Here is a 14,340-nt window from a genome sequence, read left to right on the forward strand (position 1 = left end):
TTAAATGTTGTGTTATTAGAAGGTACTCCTAGGTGACTGTACATATCTTGCATCTTTTAAAAAACATTCAGGCATTTCCTTTAAGCTCCAAACCTGAACACCCTATTTGCAAATTTAAGCGCTATAGCACCACTTCCATTTACTACCCCCACACAGTCAATGCACCTCTCTATAGGTTGTACTGACATATTTTAGAGGGCCAGATGCAAAATTTGGCAGGGCCCCCTATACTTATACTCTATGGTGTTTAACAATGCCCTCTTCCCTCAGTGTGCCACTTTTTATACTTTCTCAGATGTATCCCTTGCTCTTGACAGTTTGGCAGACCACATGCAAGCATAAGGAACGCATCAGGTTGCATCCATGGTCAACGGAGCTCTACATTCAGCCATGGGATCTTGGGATTGGGGATTGTTTGCCTGCACCTCTGCTGTGCTCTATTAGCTGTACATTTAAACACCATAGAGCAGGATAGCGAATTGCAAAGGGAAAGGGGGCTGAGTGAACTGGCCCAGGCCAGAAGCCCAGTATCAGCTAGGACTGCAGGTCCCATGCCATTGTTCCATAGTTTAAAGGTCATAATTTGCATACATGAAACACACATTCTGGGACCCCTGGGTTGCACAGGAGAAAATTTGAAAGAAGGGATGTACAGACCACCTTGAAGCAGAAATATATTCATAGTTTAGGTCCATTATAATTATGAAAGGAGGCTAGCTAGGGAATACGATGTGTATAAACCTACCTGTGAGTAAACGTGTACTTTGGATAAACCAGCCAAAGTAAAAGTGGCACTTTATAATGGTCACCCCAATGAGTGTATTCCTACTTTTTTCCTAGCACTAGTACAGGCTTACTTTACAGGTCTTGTAATGCTCCAATTTGGGGTTATATGACAAAGTCGCCACAGCACTGCCCTGGGGTGCTGACATCAGCAAAGTAAATTAACACTCTGCAGATGTTGGTACCATCAGTACAGAACTACTAAGGCTGGGTTTATGTCATGCAATTCAGAATGCTGAGGGACCTACTCAGTTGCAGCTCTCAGGTAAATGCATTCACATTCTGCTCCTCCAGCTACCTAGCAACACCCTCTCTAGAATACACCCAATTCTTGGACCCTAATTTTGGATTTAGGTATGGTTTTAGATGCCTACTGACAAGGCAGCAACAGAGCTTTAATCATTTTTGCTGTGAACAGTTTTGCTTTAAATATATAAATACATGTTTTCTGTGTGTTTTGAGTTATTCATTTTATTTGTTTTCTGTAACTATATTTGGCTATTATTTTTAAGAGGAAGCTATTATACTAAAATTGCTAAATGATTTTTACATATTTTGAAAATAATACAGAAGTTTTGAATATTATACATAATTTGTGTGGCTGTTTCTTTGTATGTTAGAAAAATGCTTAAACAATTTGGCAGTGCCAATATTTTACCGTTGAAATGTGTTCTGGTCTATGACTGCAGCAGTAAATAGCTGACCGTCTTCAGTCCAGAGACAAGTCAGAGATGAGCAGTCATGGCATTAATGCACCATTAATATGTGTCCAGTATCAGGGCTTTATGGGAATGATCGCTGAGGCAGCTGACATATTAATTCAGTAGTGTGATTCTAATGTAGGCCAGTCATGTTTTAATTTATATCTTGAACAACTGTCGCAATCATTCTGAAATAGTACAGCATGGGCCATATTAATAACAATTAAAATGACTGTAGAGGTGCAGTGTAAAGAAAGCCCCCTCACCAGCTATGTATTGTTTTTTTTAACAAGAGAAATGTTTCCGAGTTGCCATTTTTACCTCTCCTTTTGCAGAAATCATCTTTCTAGTGTTGTCATCTGATGCAGCTCTTCAATGTTTAACCTACTCCCACATTGCATCCTATGTTTCTCCTGTACACAGTGGGGATTTCCCTGTGTATACAGAGGATAAAGGTGTCATGGGCATAATAAGAAGCTTATGTTATGTAGCCCCTGTAGAGCACCATCTGCCTCCCTTTGCCTCACGTAAGGAAGGGTCTTGCTTGCCGGACTCCCTTTAGTTCCCTGTAATTTGATACAAGTCTTTTTGGATACTGAGTACCTCCTTGTCAAAAGAATGGCAGAAAGGTATATAATAAAGTTAATTTATATCTGTAATATACACTCACCGGCCACTTTCTTGGGTACACCTGTTCAATTGCTTGATAACACAATTTGCTAATCAACCAATCACATGGCAGCAACCCAATGCATTTAGACATCTAGACGTAGTGAAGATGACTTGCTGAAGTTCAAACCGAGCATCAGAATGGGGAAAAGGGTGGATTTAAGTGACTTTGAACGTGGCATGGTTGTTGGTGCCAGACGGACTGGTGTGAGTATTTCAAAAACTGCTGATCTACTGGGATTTTCCATCCTGCCTTGTATCAATGGTTCAGGCTGCTGGTGGTGGTGTAATGGTGTGGGGGATATTTTCTTGGCACACTTTGGGCCCGTGATGCTATCATGTCAATATGGAGCAAAATCTCTGAGCAATGTTTCCAACACCTTGTGGAATCTATGCCACAAAGAATTAAAGCAGTTCTGAAGGCGAAAGGGTGTCCAACCCGGTACTAGCAAGGTGTACCAATAAAATGACCGGTGAGTGTACATCACACATATACTGTATACATCTTCCCTCAAAACTTTTTTAAAAGAATCCTGAAAAAGTATGTTATAAAGTGAATATAAAACTGCAATATACAGCACGTGAATAAGCACCTGCCCCTCAAAACTTAAAAAAAAAAGAAACATGGAAAAGAATATAATAAAGTTATATCGCTATCTGCTTTCTGCCTTGCACCACTTTGCTACGCAGACTCTGTGGCCCATCCCATTTATAAAATCGGCCTGCCGTTCAATAAAACAAAGAGGGCTCTGTGACTGGTGTAGAGCTGTTAATGGGACAGTTGGTAATCTTACCAATTTTTTTGTGGTTTGGGCATGCTGTGTTTCGCCACAGAAAGGTGGGGGGGATCCCTTAAAGGACCAGGTTTAACCTTTTTTACACAGTAGCTAGATTTGTGGTAAGGTGTATATACATTATGTGTGTTGTACATTGCAGTTGTGTATTCACTTGTGTACATTTCTGCAATTCTTTGACAAGGAAGTATTCTGTCATGTATTACTGGACAGTTTATATAACAAGCCCCCTATGTGATAGCAAATATACAATGACAGGTCCTCTTTAGGGAGACATCAGGGGTCTCTAAGACCCCTAATGTCACCTAGGGACCCCCAAAGAAGCTGAGGAAGCAGAGATCTGATTCACCAATTCTTCTCTGGCTATAGCAGCCAGACAAATGACAGCTAAAGGCAGACGTGATGTAATACACATCACCGCCGCCTTTGGAGATCAGAGAAAGTAGGAGAATGCTGATCTCTCCTACGCTTACAGTGTGACCAGTCGCTTTGCTGGTCTCGGGCCCGTAGGGAGGACAGCAGTGCCCGGGATAGCTGTAAAGAGCGGCAGAAAGTTGGAAAATGAAGACTGATTGCTTAGCGCACTCGTGGGGGTGGGTCGTGGCCGTTGTGCGGCTCCTTGTGTTATTAGACTGGGGTGCCTAACTGTGATACCGAAGCAGCAGCAGAGGGGGGGGCACGGCAGTGGAGGGGGGCCGCATACCCTTTGTTAACATGACATGATACCACATAATCGCTTAATGCACAAGGGGAAATCTATGGGCATAGATTAAATGGTGTGTACATGGATAGAGAACTTGTTACAGGAACGTGTCCAGAGAGTATTAATAAATGGCTCTTTTTCAAATTGATGTAAGGTCCAGAGTGATGTGCCCCAGGGTTCTGTGCTAGGCCCCATACTATTTAACCTGTTTATTATATAAATATATGATGTTGGGGAAGGTGTAAATAGCCATGTTTCTGTGTTTGCAGATGGTACTAAAATTGGGAGGGTAATAGACACGGGATAAGGCAGTATAACATTACAGGAGGACCTGAATAAAATAGGGGAGTGGGCAACTATATGACAGATGAGGTTTAATGTGGAAAAATGTAAAGTAATGCATTTTGGGTTTAAAAACAGGCAAGCAGAATACACATTAATGGGAACTCCACCAGGGAAGTCAGAAATGGAAAAAGATTTGGGGGTCATAGTAGACTACAGATTGAATAACAGGCTGCGGAAAATGAAGCTAGTAGTCTTGTAATAAAAAGGGAATGCTCTGTAGAGACAAAGCAATCATTTTGCCACTTTATAGATCGCTGGTTTGGCCTCATCCTGAGTATGCGGTTAAGTTTTGGTCACCAATTTACAGAAAGGATGCCCTTGAGCTAGAGAGAGTCCAGAGAAGGGCAAATAAACTAATTAAAGGGCTGGAGGATCAAAGCTATGAGACAAGGTTGCCATATTTAAACTTGTTCACGCTGGAAGTAAGAAGATTAAGAGGTGACATGATTTTGATGTACAAAATGTTTAGTGGTGATGGCAACATCAGCAATAAACATTTTACTGTAAACTCCATAACAAAGACTAGAAGCCTCCACCTAAAATTGGTGGAGAAAAGATTTAACCACAAAGGGCGTAGGGGCTTCTTTTCAGTCAGAGTGGTTACATTTTGGAACTCTCTGCCACAAGCAGTGGTATCTGCAGAGATTATTGAATCATTCAGATACCTTCCTCAGAGACCATGACATAAAGGGGTTACAGGTACTCTTAAAAACTAGACCACACAGGGACTCATATACACGCACGCACAATCACACACAGACACACAAAGGTTGAACTTGATGGACCTGTGTCTTTATAGAACCTCAAATACTATGTAATATGCAAGCAATCGGATGGCTGCAGAGCCAGCCGAACGCTTGTATGGAACAGCCAGCTGTATACATCTTCTGCTGGAATCTGCTCATGCGCATGTTAGGGGGAGCATGCGAGCAGAAAAAAAAAAGACAGTTAGGTGAACGCGCTTATAGGAGATTGCCATCCGTCCATTTATTTACATGGGGCGGATGGCAAGCGGTTAAAGAAAGCTACCATATTTTAAACTCATTACATTCCTGTCTGTCACAGACATTTCTTACAGGTCAGAATTGCTACAGCAGATGATGTGAGCTTGAAAATTTCTACGCAGGGTGAGGCTGGAAGTGCCATTGTCACATTCTGGTGGCTGCTTCGGGATATGAGACTTCTGCTGTCACAATGAGCACCTGTCAAGGACATAAAAAAAGTCAGTGGTATACATGAGGTTGCTGGATGTTCACTCTGTGATAGACTGTTTGGCATTCCTGGATCACCTGACTATAGCAGATTAATGATGGTGGGTAGGGTAGATATGTGTAGATGAAACTTGTAGGAAAAGAGAAGTCTTGGCTAGATTTTCCTCTCTGTGGGCCCTTTGAGCTTTAAACGCCAATCACTGTACAGTAACTGTAACAAGAAAACATGGGTATGAAAGTACAATATCCCAATCAGTAGAGGAATGGTTGCTTAAATGGTGAATCCACCCAAAACATATATCTCAGTTTTTGGTAGATTTTAGAGAGTTAAACAACTTGAGAGTTTCTTATATCTCAGGGACTCTATTGGTGAGGTCCCTTTGCCTCAGTTTGCATATCTGCATAGCTCCTGTGGCCATGATGAAGGGTGGCCCTCTCTCCCTATTAGATTGTTTCATTTATATTATGGAGAATGCAACAGGAGATGCTGGAACACCCAAAACTCCCGGGTGTATATTTTATATTATAAAGAGTGCTACAGAAGTTGATGGAACCCACAAAAGCAGGAACACCCCAAACTCCCAGGAAAACAGGGACAGAGTTAAGAAGAAGAGCTCTCTGCTGGTTTATAAAAACCAGAAAAATATAATATAAAATAAAAACCCACTTTGCTCCATTTTTGAGTGGGATGGCCTTTAAAAGATGTCTTTCTGATTTTGATTAAATATTCTCAGTTTGACTTAACTCATCAGAATTCATCTATGACTAAAATATTACTTTTGTTTTAATGAGCCTTTAAAGTAGATCTAAACACTAACTGGATGACTTTTAGTTTTACTAAAGCAATGTGTATCTTTACCAATGACCCTATTTTTATTGCTTTCACTTTTTTATCCAGTTTTGCATCCCAATGCTGCTGATCTTGTTCAGCCTTTTTTTTTTAGCCACATCCTGTCTACACTTGCTTCAGCAGTGGCTGAACATCATTGCTCTGGACCCGCTTCCTGATAGTGACAATGGTGACATACCTGGATCACAAGGTATTCTTTTAAATGGAAGAGTCATATTTTTAAATAAACTTTTGAAAATACATGACTATAGTCTTTCTCAACCGGGGTTCCTCCAGAGATTGTTAGGCCCTATAGTGACCATCAGTCATGATAATGCACCATGAGCTATAGATATAATTATTTTTAGTAGGGGTTCGTGAAAATTATTTTAAGGGTTGCTCACAGGTAAATAGTTTGAACACGGCTACAATAACATGTTACAGTTTATGTGAAATTCTAGTGCTTGGGTTTAAATATACTCTAACAGTGACAGCAACACATTAGTATTGATTATTGTAGCCCAGTACAGCAAACAATTCTTTTCTACACAATTCATAAACAGTTACTTTTTTGTCATTGCACAGCCGCATCCTCTGGCTTCCTGTCTGCTTTTTCCCTGAACTTTCTGTTGGGGAGTGTGCACTTATAATATCATTATCAGTCACCAGGATTCATTCAATGGGACTACATATTCCATCATGCATAGCACCAGCCCGCATGCATGCCCGCCATTGGGAAAATATTACTATGTATATTTTCTGAGTAGCAGGGCAGACCTCCTTGATGTTTGTAATAACCGTCTCACCTTGCCAGCTTATCAGTGCCCAATGTAAGGATGCTGCCTGTGCCGATGTGCATAGGAACCCCAAGAGGACAGCACATTGAAGAGGTGCCTCTGCCCTTCTTCCAAGGAAAGTGATTGACAGCAGCTCTGTTTGCTGACATCTTGGGGTACATGCGCATGTTGGTACAAGCAGCATCCTCACGTAGAACTGTGGCCTTACCACAGGAACGTGCACAAAAAGGTGCCAAGCCAAAGAAGCCACCATAAAAAAGGAAGGTGGGGGCAGTGATAATGGGCTCAGACAAACAAGAAGGGTGAGAAGTACCATTTATTTATAGTGATTGTGGATCTGTATTGCTAAAAATAAATAGGATTTAGTATCACTTTAAACAATGGCAAAATCAGCTTACAAAAAAGGCTGAAATTGTTTCTTATAACTGTACATTGTCATTATTACTACAATCATCCATTGTAGAATCAATTTACACTATTACATATTTCATTACACAGTATCTCAAGGCTCTTTAAATAAAAAGCTCCAAACCAAATCCTATAGAAATGCTGTGGAAGGACCAAAGATGGGAGGTAAATATCACCAACATTCCTGAGTTGGATCTGTTCTGCAAAGAGAAAATGGTCTAACATTCCTCCAAGCTGAGGACTGATCAGGAACTACCAAAAACATTTAGCTGCAGTTATTGCTGTTTAAGGTGGACACACGGTTACTGAAAGTACCACTGCCACACCTGTATGTACAATAAAGCTGGATTGTTTTTCTTAATAAATATAGACACTGAATCTTACCCATTTTAGAACTCATGTGAAAAACATTATTAAATATTTAAAATAATTCACAAGCTTTAAAGTGATCTTAAAAACAAAAGGTTTTTAAGCCATTTTACATATTGATGAAATCACTTACAATGGAGGCTGCTCCTTGATGTTTAAAAGTTTTAGCTTCCTGCAGAATCAATCTTTCCAGTGCTGGTCTGAGCACTGGCCCTGATATCCTGTTTTAGGGTCCTGCAGGGTTCTGTGGAGTCACCCTTGTGTGTGCTAGTAAGCTGTGTGTGTCTCCACAAACATACAGGTACAGCAGGGCAAGACACTTCCCTACTAACCTCTCTGCCCTTCTCCTTCCTACCTCCTTACTCCAAGCTAGTAGATGGACAGCTGCTGGAGTCTGCTCTGTCCCTTGTGATCTTGTACTGGACGGGAAGTTCAGGGAAGCCGAGTTGGGAGAGTTGGAGTCAGCTATTTTGAAACATGATGACTATAAGTTCTTGGCCAAAAATGTTAAATACTTCGCTGGGCGATATATATTTGATCTGGATTCATTACTGTTTGAGAGTTTAATACTACTTTGATGCACCACTCTGCATAATTATCACATAACGACCTGTAAGCTGAATGTTGTCCATTTTACTTGCTTCTATTGAAGTCCTCCTTGTGTAAATAAGTAGTTGAAGACATTTGCTATGAAATGAGCTTTGAACACCTGTGACTCTCCAGCCATTGTGTCACTACCGCCATCATTTTCTGCTCTAACTGTGCCTGATCAGTGTACTGTGTCAGCTAAATGCTTGAGTAAATACTTGACGTAAGTCTGTTGCAGACCTGGGGATAGTACCTCTTCTGTAGTCTTCCCTCACCCATAATGAACTCACCAAACCTTTCCTCCCAAAGGAGTGCTTGTACCAACCAGCTCCATGATGCCTTACAGGTGCAGTGTCTGTTAATGTGGTGACCCAGAATTCTGCTGCTTCCTCCAGCTATCAGTCATCTTCTCCACACTGGCTGCTTTCATGTGTGGTACAGACAGCTGCTAGATTGCCCACTGATTCTTCACCTGTCATTTCACTGCTCTGCTTCTTAATGAGTAAACATAATTGTTCTTACTTTGTTTTAGTACTTTATACATCAGATGGGTTATTATCTGAGCCTCATGCCAACATACGTCAGCCTTCATATCAGTGGTACACTCCAATAAGGCGTATAAATGTCTAATTTAAAGCAGGACACCGGGGAACATTTTTTGTGACCCTTGCAGTGGGGATACTGCAAAGGTTGAGTGCTTGTTTTTGTCTAGGTTCAAGACAAACAAAGTTATACACGATCCCAGTCCCGATCCTCGTGGCCGGCTCTCTCTCCATGCAGTCCCGTGAAATACAGGTCTCTATGTTCGCTGATTCCAGCACCGACCTTTGCTTGATCCAAATGCAGCTTTGTCCATAGACAGTGAAGAAGGTGATTGAGGTTGTGCCACACAGAATCACAGTTTCACCAAAAAACACCTCAAGAAACTCCAATTGAAGTCACCTCAGGACTAAAAGGAACCTGTGCTCCTCCATATTTTTTTTACTCCCAGTGGCTGAACAAAGGAGTGCAAGGTGAATTTATTCACTGTAGGTTAAAAAAAGCAAATTTTATTCTATAATTTGTCCTTTCCTTTTTTTTTTTTTTTTGCACATTTTATTTATCTGCAAAAATGGACAAACACAATGCATGAAAACAAGTATAAGTTTAAAAAAAATAATGGTAAAAATTAAAAACACAGCAATGCAGAATAATATGAAGCTACATCCAGCTGTGTTGCTGTGCAGGGTCTCAGGAGGCTGTGGAGGGTTTCAGGAGGGCTCTGCAGGGTCTTAGGTGGGCTGTGCGGGGTCTCAAGAGGGGTCCGGAGGGTCTAGCAGGTGGCGGAAGAACTGTATGCATTGCTGCATGGTTCCCCAAAAAGGAGGGGGAGATGTGCGGGCCAGTGTTGTAAACAGGCGCCGTGGTTTACAGGAAGGCTGCCGAGGTCCCCAACAAGCGTGGGACCTCAAGTAGCTGCTTCAGTTTAAAAATTGAAAGTACCTTTATCGGTGTTTAGTATTGGGGCATTTTCACAAATATGAGTACTCAGGAAAATGCCCGGTATCGGCACCAGTATCGGTGCATCCCCAGAATACACAATACATGCAATCTTTTTCAGGTTTCAGGCATGTTCCCATTTCTGACGCATGTTACATTCCACAGGAACATGCTTTGCACGCAGGATAACTAAGAGGTTAAATAGGAACACAGTTCATTTAAAAAGAAAAATATTTTTACTTGTAAGGTTGCATTAACTGATGTCATTTGCAGATCCAAGACCACCCCCTTGATCTACATTTAATGAAACTGAACAATTACAGTGTAAAAATACATTGTTACATCATCGTCTGGAGAGAGTTACCTTCATTTCCTCCTCTGCAATTGAGAGGAAATCTCTTTAAAGTGAAAACACTTTCCACCCTAGAGAGTCCTCATAGAAATATACAGTATGTTCCCTCTGAAGGATTTTGCCTCAGCAGTTAAAAATGTTTAGACTTCTCCTCACTTTCTGTCTTGATGACAATGGTCGTTGGGACTAGGTATGATGTTCAGGTTTGCAGTTACCAAGGGCTTGAGGTGAATGGGGCAACCGGGACCTACTGGATTAAACCAGGCTTCTCACTAAAAATAGAGTTAGTAAATCGGAAGCTGTTGCTTGGAAAGCTGACAAACTGCTCATGGACAGGTTAAGATCAGTTGGGACTTTAATTATAATTGCTAGCTTTTTTTGCTTTTCTTTTCTTAAAACAATTGACTTTTTGTTTCAGAGGGTGGTATTTTGGGGGTTTTATTTATGTAAGAAGCAGATTAGTTTTTATTTTATCTTAATATGGCTTTTATTTTAGATTATACTGCTTTTTTCCTGCAATAATTCACTTTATGTTGATAGGGCCTGTAGCAGGTGGCCATTTAGAGAGGCAGGAGAGGTCCTGTCTGGTGTTTATATATGACCCAGGTTCCTGTCCTACACCTTCCGGAACCTCTAGTAAGCCCCAGGTTTTACACCTTGCCTCAATGGCAATTTAGTGCAGGTGAGGCATACAGACACTGTTCTGGAGTCTGGAGAACAGACAGACTGAATCTGCTGGAGCTAAAGGTTAGTTACAGTGATTTATAGTGCCTGTCAAACTATAGGTTTGTGCAGGTTGATAGGAATGTGTTTCTGTGTAGTTAGTGCTGGGACACACAGGGCTTGGGGAACAAAGTGCCTGGGAGCTAAGTGGCGTTAAAAAATTGGATTTGAACTGTTTGGGATAGATTGAGTGCTTGATTTTTGGTTGCAGTGCTCTTGTTAGGGGGACAAGGATTTGGGGGTCATTGTAGACCATATACTGAAAGGTAGTTTGCAGTGCCAAGCTGCTGTAAACAAAGCTAGCAGGGTCTTGTCCTGTATTAAAAAGGGTATGTATTGCAGGGACAAGTCTATAATTTTGCCACTTTATAGATCATTGGTTCGACCTCATCTGGAGTACGCGGTCCAGTTCTGGTCACCAGTACTAAGAAAAGATGTCCTTGAGTTGGAAAAAGTCCAGCGGAGGGCAACCAAACTAATTAGGGGTATGGAGGACCAGAGCTACGAGACAAGGCTACTGAATTTAAACATGTTCACATTGGAGGTGAGGAGATTAAGGGGGGATATGATCTCCATGTACAAAATGTTCAATGGTGGTAGCAACATTAGCGATAAACTGTTTAAAATTAACTCCATTACAAAAACTAGAGGCCACCACCTAAAATTGGTGGAAAAAAAAATCCAGCACAAGGGGCGAAGGGGGTTCTTCACAGTAAGATCAGTTAGGGTCTGGAACTCACTGCCACAGGCGGTGATTTCAGCAAATAATGTGGAATTGTTCAAGAGACTTTTGGACGATTTCTTAAGGGACCGTAATATACAGGGGTACAGGTACTCCTAGAATGAGATCCTAATAGGTTGGACTTGATGGACTAATGTCTTTATTCAACCTCAAATACTATGTAACTATGTAACTATGTGACATGGCAAGGTTTTTGTTGTGGAGTGGAAACACAAGCAGAAGAGCACCCAAACCCTGTGCGGCACCAACAAATTTATTAAAATAAACCAGTGTCAGACTACACACAATTGTAGTGTACAGGCTTAGTATAATCTTCACAAAAGATGGTATTTCAATTTAAGTGAACAAACACAGGCCCCGGGCGGTGTGACAAAAACCACTGGCGAGGTTGCGGCGGATGATACGTTTCAAGGGCGTGCCCCCTTCCTCAGATCCTACAATGCCGAGCTAGTTTGGCTCCATAAGACTGAAATACCAGCCAATCAGATACTAGATACCCAAGTGCTGCCATTGGTGGATGTAGGGACCAACCAGGTGCTGTGAAAACTGATCTCAGCAGCCCACCCCTTTTTCTCCCTTAGCTGCCGGCTACAAAGCAGTCACCTTCTTGAGACAGGTTTAGAGAAACGTAAAAGTGCGACAGCAGAAAAACCCCAAGTGAGCCATCAAGTCTGAACCTTGTTTTTTTTTTTAATGTGCTTGCTGTCAATTGGCTTGCCCCCCTGCTGGAAGAATGCCCCAAGCATTCACTACTCTTGGTAAAATAATACTAAGGTTTTTTCTTAGGATGTGTGTTGAACATTCCTCCTGCCTGTTTGAGCTGCTTGATGCTCCTGTGTTCTTGATCTCAACTTCATATTAACAATACTGCCATCCTGAACTTTATTCATACAGTAATGTATTTAAAGATTTGTCATGTACCCCTTGTTCCTTAGTTTCTTGAGGTTCTGTATATAAATTCCAGCAGATTCTCTTGATGTGTTTATCCCTCAAAGTCTGCATCACTGCCTGTCTTTGGACTTGTTCTAGCTTATCAATATCTTTTATTGTTAGCAAGGGCCTCCAGGACTGGACATGGAAATCTACATGAGGTCTTACTAAAGCTCTATAATAAGATCTAACTGCATAATGGAACCAGGACCTCTGCCCTCCTGTGAGAGACCCCTCTAGAGATACACCCCAGCATTTTATTTTGTTTACATGCTTTGTGGCTTGCACAGCTCTAATACAAACCAAATGCGGTCACATCTTTGTTTGGTATTCAACTCATTTGCTTTCATTGAACCTGGCCGATAATTTTACCAGGCCTGTACAGGTAAGACAAAACAGGCAAAAAGTACTCTTTACAAAAATGAATTTTATTGTCTCTCCCTGTTCCAGTGATATCTGTCAGTTAAGGTTATGCTCTAACGATACCTGCAAAATATTGAAAATGGGGGTCCTTAGGGTATCATATATGCCACTCATTCCACTGGGTTCTATAAAGAACTAAATAATTTTGACCCTTCGCGGCTACTGCAGTCTGGATTTTGAGTGTCATACAAATGGTGCAATATTTGAGCTGCATATACAATTACTTTAGATTAACTTGTACATGGTTCCAGATGAAGAAGGTGGAGTTCATGGTAATATAGCCTCTCTTGGGACTCACAGGGAGATATTTTCGTTTTTGGAAGTGGGAAGTGAAACTCACGACTCGGTGGCTGTCACAGACTCTGCTTCAGTAAGTTCTCCTCTCCATTCTCCAAAGGACAAGGCTCTCAGCCATGGCAAACCTTCCTTCACAGATGGTGTGCTGAGTATCATCTCATCATGAACACTAGGCAGCCTGTCCTAAGCAATGGCAAAAGTGCCAACAAAGTGTCTTTTGATACATAGGATCCACAGTCCACAGGAAGGAGTCATCAGGTTGAATCACCCAAAAGCCTAGTTGGGTATGAGACTTGTTGATTACTGCAGAGAGGACAAAGCACAGGCTAACTTAAAGGATGGGATTAGAACCCTACTGTAAAGTAGATCTAAGGCCAAAATGTTTCTTTGCAACATAGTCCCTGACAGTTTTTTTGCCATCTGTGTCCCATTGGAAATATTTGCCTTCACTTGCTGTCCCATAGCCACGACGGGAAGGTAAAGTGAAATCCAAAGTGAGAGAAATCACTGATTGTCATCAGGGTCACTAGAACTAGTTAATTGAAAAATGTCCCCTCTATTCCTGTTCTGGTAACCTGGTAATCTGGCCTTCCAAAAGTCAAATACAGGTGGGACATAATTCTAAATTCAGAACAGTGTGAAGGGACCAGCTGGTGACGCTGTTCCACCAGCAGGTGAAAGTAGAGAATGCCAAATTCCTTGCAATTGGTGTGACATTTTGACAGTTTCTATAACTACATTATTTGTTTTGAAAGCAGAGATAAGGCCCACAACAGTACCCTGCAACTCTAGTGTTTGCCAAAAGGGTTGGTAAGTATATTTGGGCTGGCTTGACTTGTGGTAAATACATTCCTAGGAGCCTTGTAGCCAGTCAGTCTTAAATCTCTATAAAAGACACATAGTTACATAGTTACATAGTATTTGAGGTTGAATAAAGACATTAGTCCATCAAGTCCAACCTATTAGGATCTCATTCTAGGAGTACCCGTACCCCTGTATATTACGGTCCCTTAAGAAATCGTCCAAAAGTTTCTTGAAAAATAGATGTCCAGTCGGATAGATGCTGTAGCAACAACCTGCATTTTCACAGTCTTGCCTCCATTATCTTATAAAATAAATTACAGTTTGTCTAAATGTGACTGTCCACCCGAGTAAGCACCAGAGGTTAACCACGCTGAGTTTTGCTATTTAACCGCC

This window comes from Nanorana parkeri, unplaced genomic scaffold (assembly GCF_000935625.1).
Source record: "Nanorana parkeri isolate BGI_ZX_2015 unplaced genomic scaffold, ASM93562v1 scaffold756, whole genome shotgun sequence".
Classification (NCBI taxonomy): Eukaryota; Metazoa; Chordata; class Amphibia; order Anura; family Dicroglossidae; genus Nanorana; species Nanorana parkeri.